Source organism: Equus caballus, chromosome 15, assembly GCF_041296265.1.
Source record: "Equus caballus isolate H_3958 breed thoroughbred chromosome 15, TB-T2T, whole genome shotgun sequence".
In the NCBI taxonomy this organism is placed as follows: domain Eukaryota; kingdom Metazoa; phylum Chordata; class Mammalia; order Perissodactyla; family Equidae; genus Equus; species Equus caballus.
In genome coordinates, this window is record NC_091698.1 from 79,133,451 (window position 1) to 79,149,304 (window position 15,854).

Genomic DNA, 15,854 nt, shown 5'->3' on the forward strand with positions numbered 1-15,854 from the left:
TTTGTCTCCTTATCCTAAAAGGTCCCAAGAAAATAATCATTTTATTTTGCTTCAAACCTGCTCTGGAGTAGTGAACTCACGTGTGGACTCTGCTGCGATTTCGAGTCCATCTCATGTGTTTCCATGTAATGCCCGCTGGACTATGCCAATTGCTATGAAAATAAACAATTCGCAGCAAGAATAGGAGGTAACTTCCAGTGGTTCTGCTGTAGCAGACTATATGGCTAACTACTCTTGAGTTAGGCTTGGTTTTAGATGCATCAGGCAGGGGAGGAGTAGATTAAAAATTCCCTTCTTACCATAAATGGCTTGATCTTCAAAATATGTAATCTTGTCATAACATTGAAAGAACACTGATAACTTTCTCAATGATATCCATGAATGGTCTACTTACTTAATTTTCCTCCTGATTAATCAAAGGACCCCTCTGCTACTTATGTATTCCTCAGTGCTCTTTCTCATCGCCAGCCCTAACTTTGACATTTAACCACACGGAGGATGATGGAGAGCCAAGTTAAATTTCTAGAAGGGTTCAAGAAATGGGTTTCTCCTAGGGCTCTGTCTCTGGCTGAAGACGCAGAAAGGCTGCAGGTTCATAGTCCACAAGTAAGATGGCCAGTCTTTCGCTTGGCAGCAAGCAGGTCGGGGAGAAGTGTACCCCCGGGCAAAAGTGGGTGCAGGCAGCCCCAGTCAGCAGAGGAAAGCACACCTCTCCTCCCTCCCCTCTCACACCCAGTACCCTGGCCTGTGACCCTTCTCTACAGCTCAGAACAAACAGACTAAAAGGAGGGAAGGATTGCATTGTTTCTATCCATTAATAACAGCAACTTACTTGGACAATCAACCTTCCAGGTTGAGCCACAATGAACAAATCTGCTAATAGTTTTATCACCACTAAGCTGGCTATTTGGGGTGGGGCATGGGTGGAGTGGCTGTGTTCCAAAGGAAAGGAGTGACAGGAAAAAGTGAGGAGAAGGTCAGAAGGGGCAGTGAAAGCAGTGTGTTTCAGGACAACAATAAAGCCCTCGACCGCTGTTCGCACCGATGTGAGGGCCATCACTGAACTACACCAGAGAGAAAAATGTGCTGCCGGTCCGCGAGTCTATGGAGCTTGGGCTCGGACTGTCACAGGGGGAAACCTCGCCCTTCCTGCCATGGGGAGCTGGAAAGGGCCATAACACACATTGTGTGTCTAATTGCACTGCGCTGAAATATTCTCATTTGCACTTCACGAGCTTTTAAATTTAAACATGTGGGATTAGCGTACGTGTTCCACTTTTAGTTTTTAATGTGTGCATGTTCTGGAGTCAGATCTGAGTGCCACTTCTGCCTGAAGCATGTATAGTTGAGCGGCTAAGGGGGTCTCCAAGCTTCAGCTTGTCTATCTATAAAACCGGAATGATAATATACAGCACCGAGACTTATTGTGAGGATTATAGGAAAATAAATACACTTGCTTAGCACATCATTTGGCATACACATTAAATGCACAATAAATATAAGTTATAATTATTAGTGTTAATATTATGATGGTAACAGTAGCAGAAGCCTTGAGCTTTCTTTTCTGGCCCTGCCACTAACTTGCATATGAGCCAGATAAATTTGCTACAATTTCTTCATCTTTGAAATGAAGACATTAAATTGCACCTTTTGTAATTCTTATCCAGATCTAAAAGTCTTTGATTCTAAGGACATACTATCTGCATCAAAAATAATTAATTTTATTATTCTGTTATTAATATTTCGGAAGTCAGGGTATTATTTGGTTTTTCAAAATAATTGGTGGGCATTCAAAAATTCAGCACTTGAATAATTCAAAGGATACTCTGACTGCCCTTTAGACTCCCCTATTTTATCATGGGTGGCTCTATTAATCCAGAGACACGGTTTCACCGGAGAGTTCTTTTCCTCTATCGGCCTGTGGAAAAAGTGAAACCAGCCAGAAGTGAACACCCTAAAGAATGGCCCAGCGGGCAGCCAGCGCCCTGCAGTCAGACAGGGAAGTCACTGGCCACGTGGCCACATGCTGACCCAAGGACCTCTCACAAATGGCATAAAGAGGAACGGAGGAGTTGGAAATATATTTCTCACTGAACACTCTAGGTTTTGTGGATTCTTCTATTTCAAGGAAATGAAGGGGGAAGACATTCCAATGCCAGACTGGCCATTTTTTCAGATGGGGCATCCGAAAGGGCTTCCATCCCAGATCTCTGGCTGATGTGGTACTCAGGACCAGCTGTGTTGAGGAAACTGCGACAGAGCCAGCACATCCTGGGTCATTTTCAATCCACTCTCCACATACATCACAGGTTGGTGGTGGTGGTGGGGGGGGGCTGTGCTCCCTCTCGGCAGGGGGCAGAAATGGCAAGAAAATTATATGACCTGAGCCTACCTGACAATCCACTAGCCACCTGGGGATTGTCACAAGCAAAACAAGTGTTTAAGTAAGAATTCAAAGAAAAACAAGCCCTCTCTGCCCACCCTCCAGCCCCTCTTAACATCCAGGCGATCCAGAAAAGGGAACTTGTTTGGTTATCTCTCTGCAATGCTCTGACTAAGAGGCCAGTCACTTCCAGAGGTTTACATCACTGATTCAGGGTTCTGCCCTCTCCCTTTCCCCTTTTCTTTTCTCCTTAAGCGTTCTGTCTAGTGACTACCACGGAAGGACACAAGGAAGGACATTGTCATGGAAGGACACAAGCCCTGAACGACAGCTCCGTTCCGGTACCGTGTCTGCTTTGCTGCTCTCCCAAGGGCAAGCTCCATTCTTGCCAAATGAACCAGCAATAGAACAGGTCCTCTCAGCTATTTGGGTGCCAGGCCTCCCAGAGTTGATAATCAGCTTAAGGCAACACTTCTATAATCCAGACCATAAACAAAGAAGAAAGACTCTGAGCCTCATAAAAACATGAACTTTCCCTTATCTAAAATAAGACCAGGGGCAAGTCAAAATTTTAGCTTTAAAGTAGTCAAGGTGAATTTGCTTGTTGAAGAAAAGAGCTATAAAATATATCTTTCAATGAATTAGAAAGCGTGCCTGAAATCTAAATGTGATTTCAAACCTAAATATTATTTTATTCATTGTGTCTATTGCAGATTGTTATACACAGTTAAATGAGATAGTCTTGAAAATTGACTGGGAATGGTCAAGTCAAACATACAATAAATTCACAAGTTATTTCTCAAAACACTATTTTTCAAGTTTCAATAGTAAAACTAATTAAAATCAAATCTAGCCCTCGACTCACTTCAATAGGTTCTCTACTTTAAAACCTGAATTTTGGTTTTGAACCTAAACACCACAGACCATAAAAATCCTGGATGCCAGGGAATAAACTCGATGTTTCCTATATAGGAATCAAACAAAATACCTCATTCATCCTTAAAGTTAGAAACAACGTTGCTGAAAATAACAGATTCTAAAAAAAAAATCAGTAAAAATACAAATGGCTATTAATAACAAGTACAAATAAAATACGTCGCTTACTGCCAGAGGGAGACCAAAATCAAGATTAAAAATTGTCGGTAGCTTGCAAATACACACACACACACACATACACGCACATGAAAGTTCTCCAGTTACTTACTGGGGCGGTTTTGTCGCGGTATTCCTCACATCAGCACCCTGCCTGTCCAGCTGCCAAGTCCCGGAGCATGCCGCCAGCAGCTGTTTCCTTCAAGCTGGGGCTGTGTGTCTTAACCAGTCACATGCGCCTCCTGATAAATACTGCTGCCGTGCCAGGAGGTCAGAAACCGAAGATCATTATTCTCTTAATTTGCAAACCTTCTCATAACCCCTGAGCTGGCTCAGCCATTTCGTTAACATGCAGAGCAGTACATTCCACAATTTGTTTTCTATTAGTGACAAACCCGGAACAGCTGATAAGTCACACTGGCAGGCAGGTCACTGTAAGTGGAAAGTTAATGTGTTTGTGTGGAGGGTGGGGGTGCAGTGGGGAGGCTGGCAGTCCCTGCACTCTCTCATCTCACTCAAGTTTTCACTGGGGCTCTTGAACAGCAGGAGGGAGGAATCACAGACTGGCCAAGCAGGTGGAACTGCTCTGTGTTCCAGGTGCCACCGGAGTACTCAATCTGCCACTCCATCTTGGTTTCACTTTCTCAGCATCCCAGGCTCCAGTTTGTTGGAGAAGCCACAGGACTGAATAGACCGTTCTGGAGGCGGACTAACACTCTAAGAATGCTTCAGTTTAATTTCAAAGGTCAGGGCTGCTGTGCAAGTGATGCTCAGGGGCAAATGTGTGAGGGCTTATTGAAGAATATCAAATGCGGCTTTATGTAAAGAGCTAATGGAAATGATTTCGGGTAGCTAACAAGCAAACTTCCGCATAGCTGTCTGTTGGATTGTGTCAACATTTCGGGGCACACCAGAGCACTTGAGATTATCAACGAACGAGAGTAGAAACAGAAATTATCACAAAATTTACAAAGCATTTTACAGATGCACTGCTGCCCCCTTTGGTGTGCTAGGAAGTTGGACCAACCTGTTTCCCGTGCTGCTCACAAAGGTGGCAAACCATCCTGGATGCTTTGGTGAATTCATCTCACCTGAGCTGATTTTCCCACCCTTCCTCTTCCTCCATCTCACCAAGGAAAGCCCTTGGACTATCTGACTTTGGATAGTATTCGACCTTGGGTACCTGACTTTTTGGTATAGTAAGAGTGACACTTCTAAAATCAGTGCCCGGGCAGGGTAGAGTGGAGATATGACAGGGAGTCAGCTCATTTGGTAAAGCGAACATCCAAAAAAGAGTTTAAAATGTTAAAATGCCCCAGGGGATTTCTGAACCATAATGCGCCTGTTAAACTGTCAACCCTGATTTTTAATAAGTGAGATCTTACTCAGTTGAGGAGCCTACGTGGGCAACCTCTCATATCTGGGTTTTGTCTCATAATTATTTACAGTGTTAATCAAACCAGAAGTTTTCCTTCATGCAGAGGATAGACTGTTTTTCCAGAATAACAGAAAAAGACCAAAAAACCCTCAGTCTTGCCATTCCCTCAGGGGATTAATTTATCAACATGTGAGAGCCCAAAGTGCAAATGGGAAATTTTTTTGCAAGCTTCGAAACATATCCCTTTTTAAGGGTTCAAAGTTAGTAATATAAATAAACTACAGATATCAAAAGACAATGAGCTAAAATACACGTCACCTGAGAAACATTTTTCCTCATGTGTTGATGTGACAATCATTAATCAGAAACAGAAAAGGAGGCCTATTGAAGATTTGAAATATTATTTTGATTTATTTATGCTTTGTATTTACAGTTACAGAAGCTTTTGTGACCTTATGGCATCCATCAATCACTTTATTTGCAATTGATTGTATTAATTATTCTGACGATCCATTGCATAACACATAGTTGGCGAGAGACTTCTGGAAACCCTTCACTGACCAATAGAAAAAACAGCCTTGGGAAAGTAAGCATAGAAATTCTTCTCTTGCTGTATTGGCCGAGAGGAAGGGATGAATCTTGAGTCATACCTATGAAGCCAATGACCAATGCAGACCAAGACCCCGGACTCTTCCAACTGGGTCCTGGAGTGTAACTGAAGTTTCTACAATGATACCTTCTTCCAGCCTTGCAAGGAAATGGGGAGATCCCACATCTCTGCCCCAACTACCTACAAATATCCATCATTTCCTTCCACTCAGAAAGATGTGCCCTCCTCCTGTCAGAGGCCATCCACCCCCTGGGCTGTGGGTCTCACCCTGTGACTCCCACCTGTTCAGGACCCTTTCACCAACAGTCGTGCCTTCTCTCCCTGTCTGATCACCCTCCCATTATCTAAACATGCTCACCTTGTTTTGATGTCCTAAAACAATCTTTTTTGATCCTTTGCTCCTTTAATTACTGCCCTAACTCCCTCATTCCCTTCACAACCAAGCTTCTGGAAAAACATTTCCTGTCTCCAACGTCTTGTGTCTCATTTAAGTCTCAGCCTGCATACAGTCTGCTTCTTCCCTCACTTCACTGCAACCGCTTTCCCCAAGTCACCAAAGAGCAGAGCTATTGGACGCCTTTTTTGCTTTTACCTTACTCGACCTCTCAGCTGCGTTTAACTCAACTGACCAACCATTCCTTAAAATGTTCTTCAACAGCTTCTGTAAAATTTTACTCCTACCTCCTCCTTCAGCCTCCTATGTGGACCTTTCTTCTAGCTGCCCCTCAAATGCGAAAACCCCCTCTGTTCTTCCTGTTTCCTAACGTCTCTCATCTGTCTTAATTTATTACCGAATGACTATGATGGTTTCCTAATTAGTTGCCTTGCCTCCAAAAGCCTATCTCCGCCTTCAATTTACCTTTTTTTTTTTAACACTTGGACTTAAAGCCTCTCAGGGGGCATGTGGTATCTTAGGCATCTCTGTATTCCCAGAACCTATGACAGGGCTTGCATTTCTCTTTTGTACATTCCACTGCTGTCACTGTTTCTTGCTCTATATTATAATTAGGTCTTCATGTGTCTATGTTCCATCTAAACTTCGACAACCTTGAGAAAACTTATGACTTGTTCATTTTATATCCTGCAATGCCTAATACAAAGCCTCACATGTAGGTGACACATAGCTGAAACAGTGCTGAATGAATAAACGAACGATTAAAGAGAAGGATCTTCTATCTATTCCATTAAGAAGAGATACAAAAAAAGTTTGCAAAAATTAATTTTATATTAGGCCACCAAAAAACTTTAAATAATTTTGCCCCCCAAAGAAATTATTCTGGCCACATTCTATGACCACACAGTAATAAAACCATAAATTAATTACAAAACTGTAAGTCAAAAAAGAGTTAAGCTTTGGAAACTTTTTATAGCTCTTCTTTAAAAAAAAAAATCATTAATTGGAGAAGAAATCCAAAAAGCCATTACAGAATGCTTAGAAGTTTTTAATAATGAAAATATCACATATCAAATATTGTGGGCAAGCCAAAACAGTTAATTAGAGGCCAACAGACCCAAGAAGAAGTTGAAAAACAAGAGATCAATAATCATGAAAAAATATATAAGTTATCGAGAAATTGTTTCCAAGAAAAGTTTTTTGTCCAAATTACTTACACAATCAAATTCTCTCTGAGCTTCAAGCCACAGATAATTCCCAGGCCATAAAATGTTCAAGTGGACAAAAGTAACAGCAAGCTAACATAATACTCCTGACTTAAACCGATAAAGGGCAACAAAGGAAACCACAGACTAACCTCACATACAAACATAGTTTACCCTAGACAGGTAAAAATATCTCAATGTTAAGAAATATGTTAGCATAATGATATACATAAATCAACAGAGAAAAGCTTTTGGATTAGCACAATTGGTAATCTTGAAAAAGTCTTTCGATAAAATTGAATATCAATATTTTTTAATTAATAAAATGGAGTTTGGAGAATTTTTCTCAGCATGATAAAGATTATCTATCTTAAACCAACCACAGGCTGCATACCTAATGGTGTAATGCTGGAGGTATTAACATTAAAATCAGAAACAAGAAAAGGATGCTCGTTGTCACTATCGTCATTTAGCACTCTTCTGGACATGTGAGCCATTGCAACCAGACAAGAAAAAGAAACTGAAGAAGAATTATGAGAAAGCAGGACACAAAATTTTCCAATTTGAACATGTTACAATCATTTACTTAATAGAATCAACCTAAAAAACATTTTTAAAAATTAGAAACATCAGTGAAGTGAACAGTTACAAATAAATACACAAAATTAATGGAATTTTTCATATAACAACCAAAACTGTTAGAAAACATAGTGGGAAAAAAAAATTCATTCATAATAGTAGCAACAACAACAACAAAATTTCTAGGAAATACAAAAAAGTGAAAAACTTATGTAAAGAAATTTGTGAAACTCTATTGAGAAAACATTTCAACAAATGGAGAGTTGTACAATTTTCCAGCACTGGAAGACCCAACTTTGTAAATATACCAGTTCTCTCCTATTTAATTTATATGATTAAACTTTGGTTAAAATCCCAAAGAGATTTTTTTAAAACAGGCCAAAAAAGAAAGGCCAAAGTTTGTTTAAAAGAATAAAAAACTGAGAATGGAAAAGAAAATTTTAGAAAAACAGCAAGGGGGTACTAGGTATTAAATAGGCTAAAAACATCAAGAATTAAGTTTGATACTGGTACCAAAAGAGGCAGAGCAAAGGAAGAGAACAGAAAGCCTGGAAAGATAAATACATGCACTATGTTAAAATGTTATTTTGTTAAATCTGGTATTCAAACCCAGTGGGAAAAGAATGGGTTACTCAATAATTGGTTGAATAGTTAATTATTAGAAAAAATAAAGACGCAATTATTACCTCACACCATCACTAAGGAAATGGCTAGTGGACTAAAGAGTTAAATGTGAAAAGAAAACCACACACAAACTTGAAGAGAATCATGTCATTGTTTTTATAATCTTAAAACTATTTTAACCATGATTAAATACTTTTATCATGAAAACTATTTTAATTATGATCACAAAAGCAGAAGTAATAAACAAAAAATTGTAAATATTTAAGTGGATAAAATGTAAAATTTATATATGTCAGAAATAACCCGCCATAATCAAAATTAAATCACAAATGACAAAATGTGATTAAAAAATGAAACCCATATGGTAAAGAGTTAATAGTGTTAACATATAAAGAGCATTTATAACTAACAATTGGGAAAAGGGTAATTCAAGCATTTCGTAAGAGAGGAAATATAAATGACCAGTATGCATATGAAGAAAATATTCAGCTTCCTAAAAAAGAGAACAAAGTAAATGATGATACGATAGCATTTATTATCTATAAGCTTCACAAAGATGAAAAATTGATCATTCCCAATGTTGGCAGGAGGTTTATAAAATGGCTCCTTCATACTCTGCTGGCAAGAGCATAAACTGGTACAACATGTGAGGAAGATAATTTTGCAATATGTAGCAAAAGTTTTTTAAAATAAGTATGCTCATTAATTCAGCAGTTCCTGTTCTAGAAACATATTCCAAATAAATAATATGGATTTTCGTATGTGTAAGGATGTTTCTCAAGCATTATTTATGAGCGAAAAATTAGAAACAATCTGTGTCCCAAAAAGTAGTTGAATAAATTATAACACATTCGTAAGATGTAGCACTGTACAATCATAAAATAATCTTACCGACATATATTATTAACATGAAAAAATATTCAGCATAAATTAAGTGAAAAATTCAAGTTACAAAACAGTTTATTCAGTATAATCTCATTGTTCAAAGAAAATACGTGAATATTTGTAAAAGTCTGAAACGTTACATATCAAATTTTTAACAGTGGTTATCTTTGGGACAAGGGGTCACATACAGTTGTTTTCCCTTCTTTAGGCTTATTAGCTTTTTTCTACTGTTTCCATGATAAATATGTATTATTTGCTCATTTTTAAATGAGATCTTTTATATAAGAAAAGAGATACTAGAGCTATGATCATAAAGTACTTTAATCATCTACACAAGAGGAGAAAGCCATTGACAAGAAATGTGATCAAGAAGAAAGGACCCAGAGCAGAAAGCCTGAGCATTCGTTAACTAAACCGGACGCTTCCTCTCGACTAAGTCTCGGTTCTCTGACTTACTGGTCCTGGACCCAATATTTGATAGCAAGTCACTGGAAGTGCTTGAACTACCAGGCTCAAAGGATGCAAGAAGAGGAGGGAAGCACAGTCCCGCTCGAGCACTTTGGATTCAGTTTCTCAGAGACGTCCTGATGGACCTTTGTGCCTATCTGAGGCATTTCCTTAAGTAGAAATTCCCAAATGGTATCCATCCCATGCATACACGGTCAGATAGCATAAACCTCTCCTACCAGCTGCCCCTCCTGAAGCTGCACCTCCACCTGCCATGTCCCAAACTGCAAACAAGCTGCTCCAATTTGGTGACACACCACCTGCTGGTCAATTTGAGGTACTAACACCATATGGCATCCCGACCGCACCTTCCTTTCCTTTTAAAGGGACCTTGAATGCAACATTACTCTCTTATTTCTCCAGATTGGCAAATTCTACCTGGTCATCTCTTTCTCACATACATACACTTTTTGGACCCCTTTCCTCCTTCTCTTTTTTCTTCCAACATTTGTCTAAGTACATGGGGAATTTTCTCTCCCCATCTTGTTCTTCCCCTTGCACCATGTGTGAACCAAAATAAATACCAGTCATAATCAGTTATCATAAGAGCTGTGCTAGCTACATGCCTGTAACAAACAGAAAGAAAGAAAAAATTGTGAAAGAGAGTAGAGTTCTTAATCTCTAAAGCCCTTAAACAAAGCAAATAGTTTGAAAAAGGATAGCGTTTGTGTTGAATGCGCATTGCATTTAAGGATTGACCAAAGCACATGACAAAAATCTCTGCTCTCAAAGCTGTCATCTCGCTGGGAGAAAAGTTGGAACATGCAGAAAGCCACATACAAGAAATAATAATAATTATATATGAAAACAAATAAGTATCTATTAATATTATCACATTTATATTAATAGATTATGATTAATATGTAACAAGCTAATATCTGTGCAAAATGCTCATTGAATTCTCACAGCAATGCTCTAAGGAGATGCTATTATCACCCTCGATGACCTTTCATGCCGTTATCTAGCCTGTCCACACTAGTAAGCAGCAAAGAGAAAGAGAGAGAAATATGGAGGTGAACTCAAGTCTGTCTGGCTCCAAACCCACACATTTACCCCTAGAATGATTTAATAGTCATAGAAGTTTTCACAGACTTGCACGTCCTTTCCTAATCAAACCTGCTCACCCTCAAGCACAACAGCCAAGCCAATTGTATTGTACTTTTGAGTCTAATTATTGGCATGACAATAGTAGTCTGCTACTATTATCCATTGCAAAGTGTGATAAATCAACCAGTGATACCCATTAAGTGGTTGTGGAGCAGCCTGGTAGACTGGGTGACATTTATAACATTGTTCCTGTGGCTCGTGCCTTCTATGGATTAAAAGCATTTTGAGTTCCAAATAACTGATTTATAAGCGAACATTTGGAACACAGGACATTCATAAACTAGAGATGGGCTATACACAAATAAAAAGGACAACAATGAAGGAGCACAGTCTCCCCCAGACGAGGCCTCTGCAGAAGGTGTCCCCACACCCCAGTCTCTGTGCCCCTCCCCCCTTTCTTCAGCATCCCTAGGGAAACTCTCAAATTTCTGGACAAATTAGTCCCGATTAAAAACAGACTTCCGCTTTCATTCTCTTTCTTCTTCCTGTTTTTTATCTCTTCTCTTTTCTTTTCTTCCTTTTTATAAAATATCATTTACTTTTTAAAAACACACTACACATTAGGATAGTTGCGTTTACTTAATCTAATTCATTTCACTTTACCTTTATGGCAGCATTTTTCCCTCCATCTAATCAGTTTCTTAGATTAAGCTAGATTTATAGCTGAAGCTGGATTCAGTAAAATACGAAAAGGAAAATTTAGCCTTCACGGCACAAAGCACCTTGCTTAGCATAATTACTTACATAATATCTTTTTCCCCTAATAGCTCTATTTCAAAACCCTGATTTGACCGCAACTTTCATTAATCATTGAGGATCTCGCTCTCATAAACCTCAGACTAGCGGTAAAGTTAATCTGAGTCTAAATCTAAAATGCGACTGCTGTTTCCAGAATTCTTTTAGTTCTTGAAAAGAGTTGCTGAGAGTAAAAAAAAAAAAAATCCCCGAGACTGCCTCTGTGCATTTTTCTGATAATCCTTTAATGTGCAAAGAATAATGGAAGGGCCCTTTTCAGATTTATGATTTCCTTTCTCGTCAAGTTTCAGCATGGTTGCTATTTCAAAGCAGAAAGTAAAAAGCTGATTCAGGGATAAATGAGGCAAAGAAAATATTTAAATTTATTTTTTTCTCAAAATGTGTGATAGCTAAAGGCATGAGGTGGAGCGCAGTTTGATCTTCGTAGGAATCAATGGAAAAGCGAAGTTAGAAACTCCAAACCCTCTTATTCTCCTATGCAAACTAGAGGACCCCACTGCCGCGCTTCTCCCCATATTCCCAGGGCTGCTTCACTCTCCGTGACACTGGCCTCCTTCTGAGTCAGCTAAGCTGTCCTGGGTCCACACCACAGCCCACTGGCCTTGGCTGGAAGATGACACTCAGTGTACACTTTCTGAATGAATGAATGAATCTTTACACCATGGTTGTAATTATAAAATAGCCTTATTATTTCGATACCAAATCCTTCTGCTCAAAATTGTTCATAATTCTAAACAAGGCCAATGTTCTACTTAATCGCTTCTGCTTTTCACTTTAACTGCTATGTTATCCAAACCCAGCTAGCTGACTATAGATCCTGTTTTCCAGTCCTTACTGCCAAACTACTCACTCAAGTTTTAATCCAACCATTACCGCCTCTAAGTTATAAATCCATTAGGCCTGAGCTTCTAACCTCATTTCCATATCCTTTCCTAAGGTATCGCTGCCTTTATCATCCGCCTCGTGGAATATCACCACAATTTACTTACTCTGTGTTTGCTCAACTTTTTGGCTGCAGTCTTGGAATTCTTAGACTCTTTGTGCATAGAAAGTCTTGGGATAAGAAATTCTTTTTTATGACTTCCTGGGAGAACACAAAGGCAACCACAAGCAGAGTGGGAACCCGCTAAGGAAGGAGGATCTAGAGTTCTTGCAACAGGATTTTCTTTTTTGTAGATCAGAGGGAGTAAACTAAGCAAGCACTGTTAGAAGCACATAAAAAAAAAAATGGCAGTTTTCCTTCATGTTTTAATTAAACAAGGAGTGTTTGTTCTCAGGGCTCATCTTTGTGATTGCCATGCTTTTTTGTGAAAAGCAGATCAATTTCTGCATGGTAAAACTCTCAAACTGAGGGGCATCTGGAGGGGAGGGGTCAGAACTGAGAGGGGTGCTGTTTCCTTAGCGGAACCATAGGAGGATGAAGCTCAGCAAAGAGGCTTGGCCGGTGGAGAGAAACACAGGGTGGTGAGAATTCAGTGCAGGGGAGCACTGAAAAATAGTTGAAAAATACCAACTAAATAGAGAGGCTTCTGTAGGCATTTGAATGCCTGTAAGTTCTTTTTAAATGTATATTCCAATGGCCAGAAAAACTAAATTATCATATGGAAGAATAGACTTATTTCCTTGTACAAAATAACAAAAGCAGGACTTCTGCGTTTGTTTTTTACTTTATAAGATATTTAAATTTAAAAAGCAATAATGCTCATTGTAGCAAGTCAAACGACACAGATATACATAAAGAAAAATTTATAACCTCTCTTCCCAACCATTCCTATCTCATCAAGATAACACACACTTGTGAGAAATGGATCTCATACACACAGATACGTATGGGGTTCTGTTTCTCCGTTTAAAAACAAAACATTATTCTGTAATTTGATTTTTCCCCCTAACAATGCATCACGGTCACATATATTGGCTCCAAGGTCAATAATTTAGTCTATTTAATTTATTCCTTTTAATAGTTGTGTACTCCTCCACAGTGTAGTTATATCATAATTTATTCACCCTATTAATGAATATTCAAGATGCTCCCAGTGTTTTGCCTCTATAAACAGTGTTGCACTAAATATCCTTGACATATATCTTTAGTTTCTGGTGCATTTATTTCCATAGTATAGATCTCCAACACTGGGATTATTGGAACTGCAAAGTTATTCATTTTACTATGCATTCTTTTATTTTCCCAAAACTAAACTAAAAGCAATGCCTTAAAAAGAATGATAAACGTCAACTTAGGGGATCAAGATTATAACATGAGAGGCACTAAAAATTCATTTCAGAATCATATCCCATCAGGCATATTAACTAAATCATTTCTGTTGAAGATGCTTGCTTGCTTTTCATGTATAATAATATTTTTTTTAAACCAAAGCATCTGAAGACAAACTGACTAAAATTTGTCAGTTAAAAGTTGGAGCCTATTTCCCTCCAGCTAGTCCTTATTACCTGCAAACACCGGAAATTCCATGAACCCTAAAGGCCATTCCAGTTGTAGAATCAATTGCTGATTGACTGAAAAAATTTATGAGCAAATGTGAACTGATATGTTATGAAGAATGAAAATGTTAATGTTGGACTAAAATTATTTTACTGTACTTTCAAAGCATGCAATGCTGCTAATGCGGAAAAGGGTCAGTCGCACCCTCACTTGTTTCTATCTTGTTTTCTGGACTCTAGCCTTAGTAACTGAAGAGCCAGCTCTTCCACATGCCATCTCAGTGTGGCAGGAATGGGGCCCACAATCCAGAGATAAGGGTAGAAGCACCTGCTGTCTACAACTGCACTCCTCCTGGCATGGGGTGTTGAGTTAAACCACCTCTTATAAATTATACGGTTTTGCCATGTCATTTGGTTTGGGACTTCGGAGTGAGAGGTTGGAGTATATTTTTAACAGCATATATATTTCGTATTACTGTTAACTGATATGACTATACCAGCCAACACACTCAAAGACACAAACAACTTAGCGTAAGGTTCTCCGCCCTAAGATCAGAACAAATAAGTTATATTTAACATAAATTAAGGGAAATTTGTTCACATTACCAAAGCATTCTTTGTTTTAGAAAGCCACTCATTGCAGGATTACAAGACATGTGTGCACCCCTGGTGCATTAAAAATGGCATTCAACCAACCAAAATTCAAGTCATATTATTCAAGAACACATTTATTAACTAAAATAAACATGAGTCCAATTTTGGACCCAACTTACTGGATCGGGTGGTCTGTGTCCTTTCCTTCAGAACAAAAAAGTGGGCAAGCAATTCCTAGCTGCCTGTGATAGACAAGTTATTTCACAACCTCCCCAGAGTGCTTAAAAGCAACCTGCTAAAAATACCCCTCAGTTCTCACATTAGCGTCCTCAGCTGAAGGGCCAGGGGAAAAATATAAACTGCCTGAAATATGTCCCCTGCATTCTAATTCCACAGGACTATTTACTATTAGCTGAAAATCCCCAGTAATCCTCCTGACAATTCCAACATTAATAACCTTTTTCTTTTTAAGCGTTTTCCAAACTAGTAGTAGTGTGGTGAGTAGTGAGGATGTTGCACATTGGAGAACTGGGAAATCAGGATTCTCATTCCCCAACCAGCCACTCACTAGCTGGGTAAGGCACTCAACTCTTGAAGCACAAAATTCCACAATTGTAAAAGGGAAAAGATACTACCCAACTCAAAGGGTGGCTATCTAGGTTGGAAATAATGCATTGCGCTTCAGGGTTTTCTCCTGTAAAAATATTCAGTAAGTGCACAAAGATACATGTAAGATAATTTCAATGTGACACTTGTAATAACAACAACAAAAAAGGGAAACAACCTAAAAATTATAGGAGAATAATCAAAACAATCACAGTGCATTAATTCATCATGCATCCATGACATCATCAGCCATGAAAAGCATGGAATGGGAAGATGACTTTGATGTAATAAGTGAAAAAAGCAAGCTGCAAAAAACACTATGCATACGTGGTTATTGTTTAAGCCAAAAAAAAAAAAAACTCCGCTATGCTTTTAGCACCATTTTTATTATAATCACATATGGTTTCAAATGCATAGAAAATATATGTAGTGACAATAAGCAGTAAACCTGTATCCACTCTGAGGACAAAAAGAGGGTTGCAAGACTCGCACGTCTTTCCTTTTTTATGCTATTCATTTTGGTATTAAGTACCTTCATTTATAGCAAACTTTTATTGGTTTTATAATCAAAAATTAAGGACAATAAAGAAAGCAATGAGAAATAATTAACATAGAGGATTTAGCACAATGCCTAGTGGGTTTTGATGAATGATGATTATCATAGTTACTCCTGTCCAGAAGCTACAGAAGTCCTT

The 15,854-nt window shown here is 38.6% G+C and overlaps 1 protein-coding gene across 31 annotated transcripts in view; it reads right to left on the reverse strand.

Annotated features, from left to right (window-relative positions):
* RASGRP3 (RAS guanyl releasing protein 3) overlaps nt 1-15,854 on the reverse strand; it is a 99,078-nt gene that overhangs the window by 66,974 nt on the left and 16,250 nt on the right. For 6 of the 31 annotated variants that reach the window (XM_070236457.1, XM_070236480.1, XM_070236458.1 and 3 more), the window contains one exon: nt 3,588-3,727. The exons of 9 other annotated variants lie outside the window; for them this stretch is intronic. The gene's annotated coding sequence lies outside the window, so the exon portion shown is untranslated. Of the gene's footprint in view, nt 1-1,825; nt 4,677-14,732; nt 14,837-15,854 lie in introns of those variants that run through there. 16 more of the 31 variants (XM_005600063.4, XM_070236467.1, XM_070236479.1 and 13 more) reach the window with 11 other exon arrangements.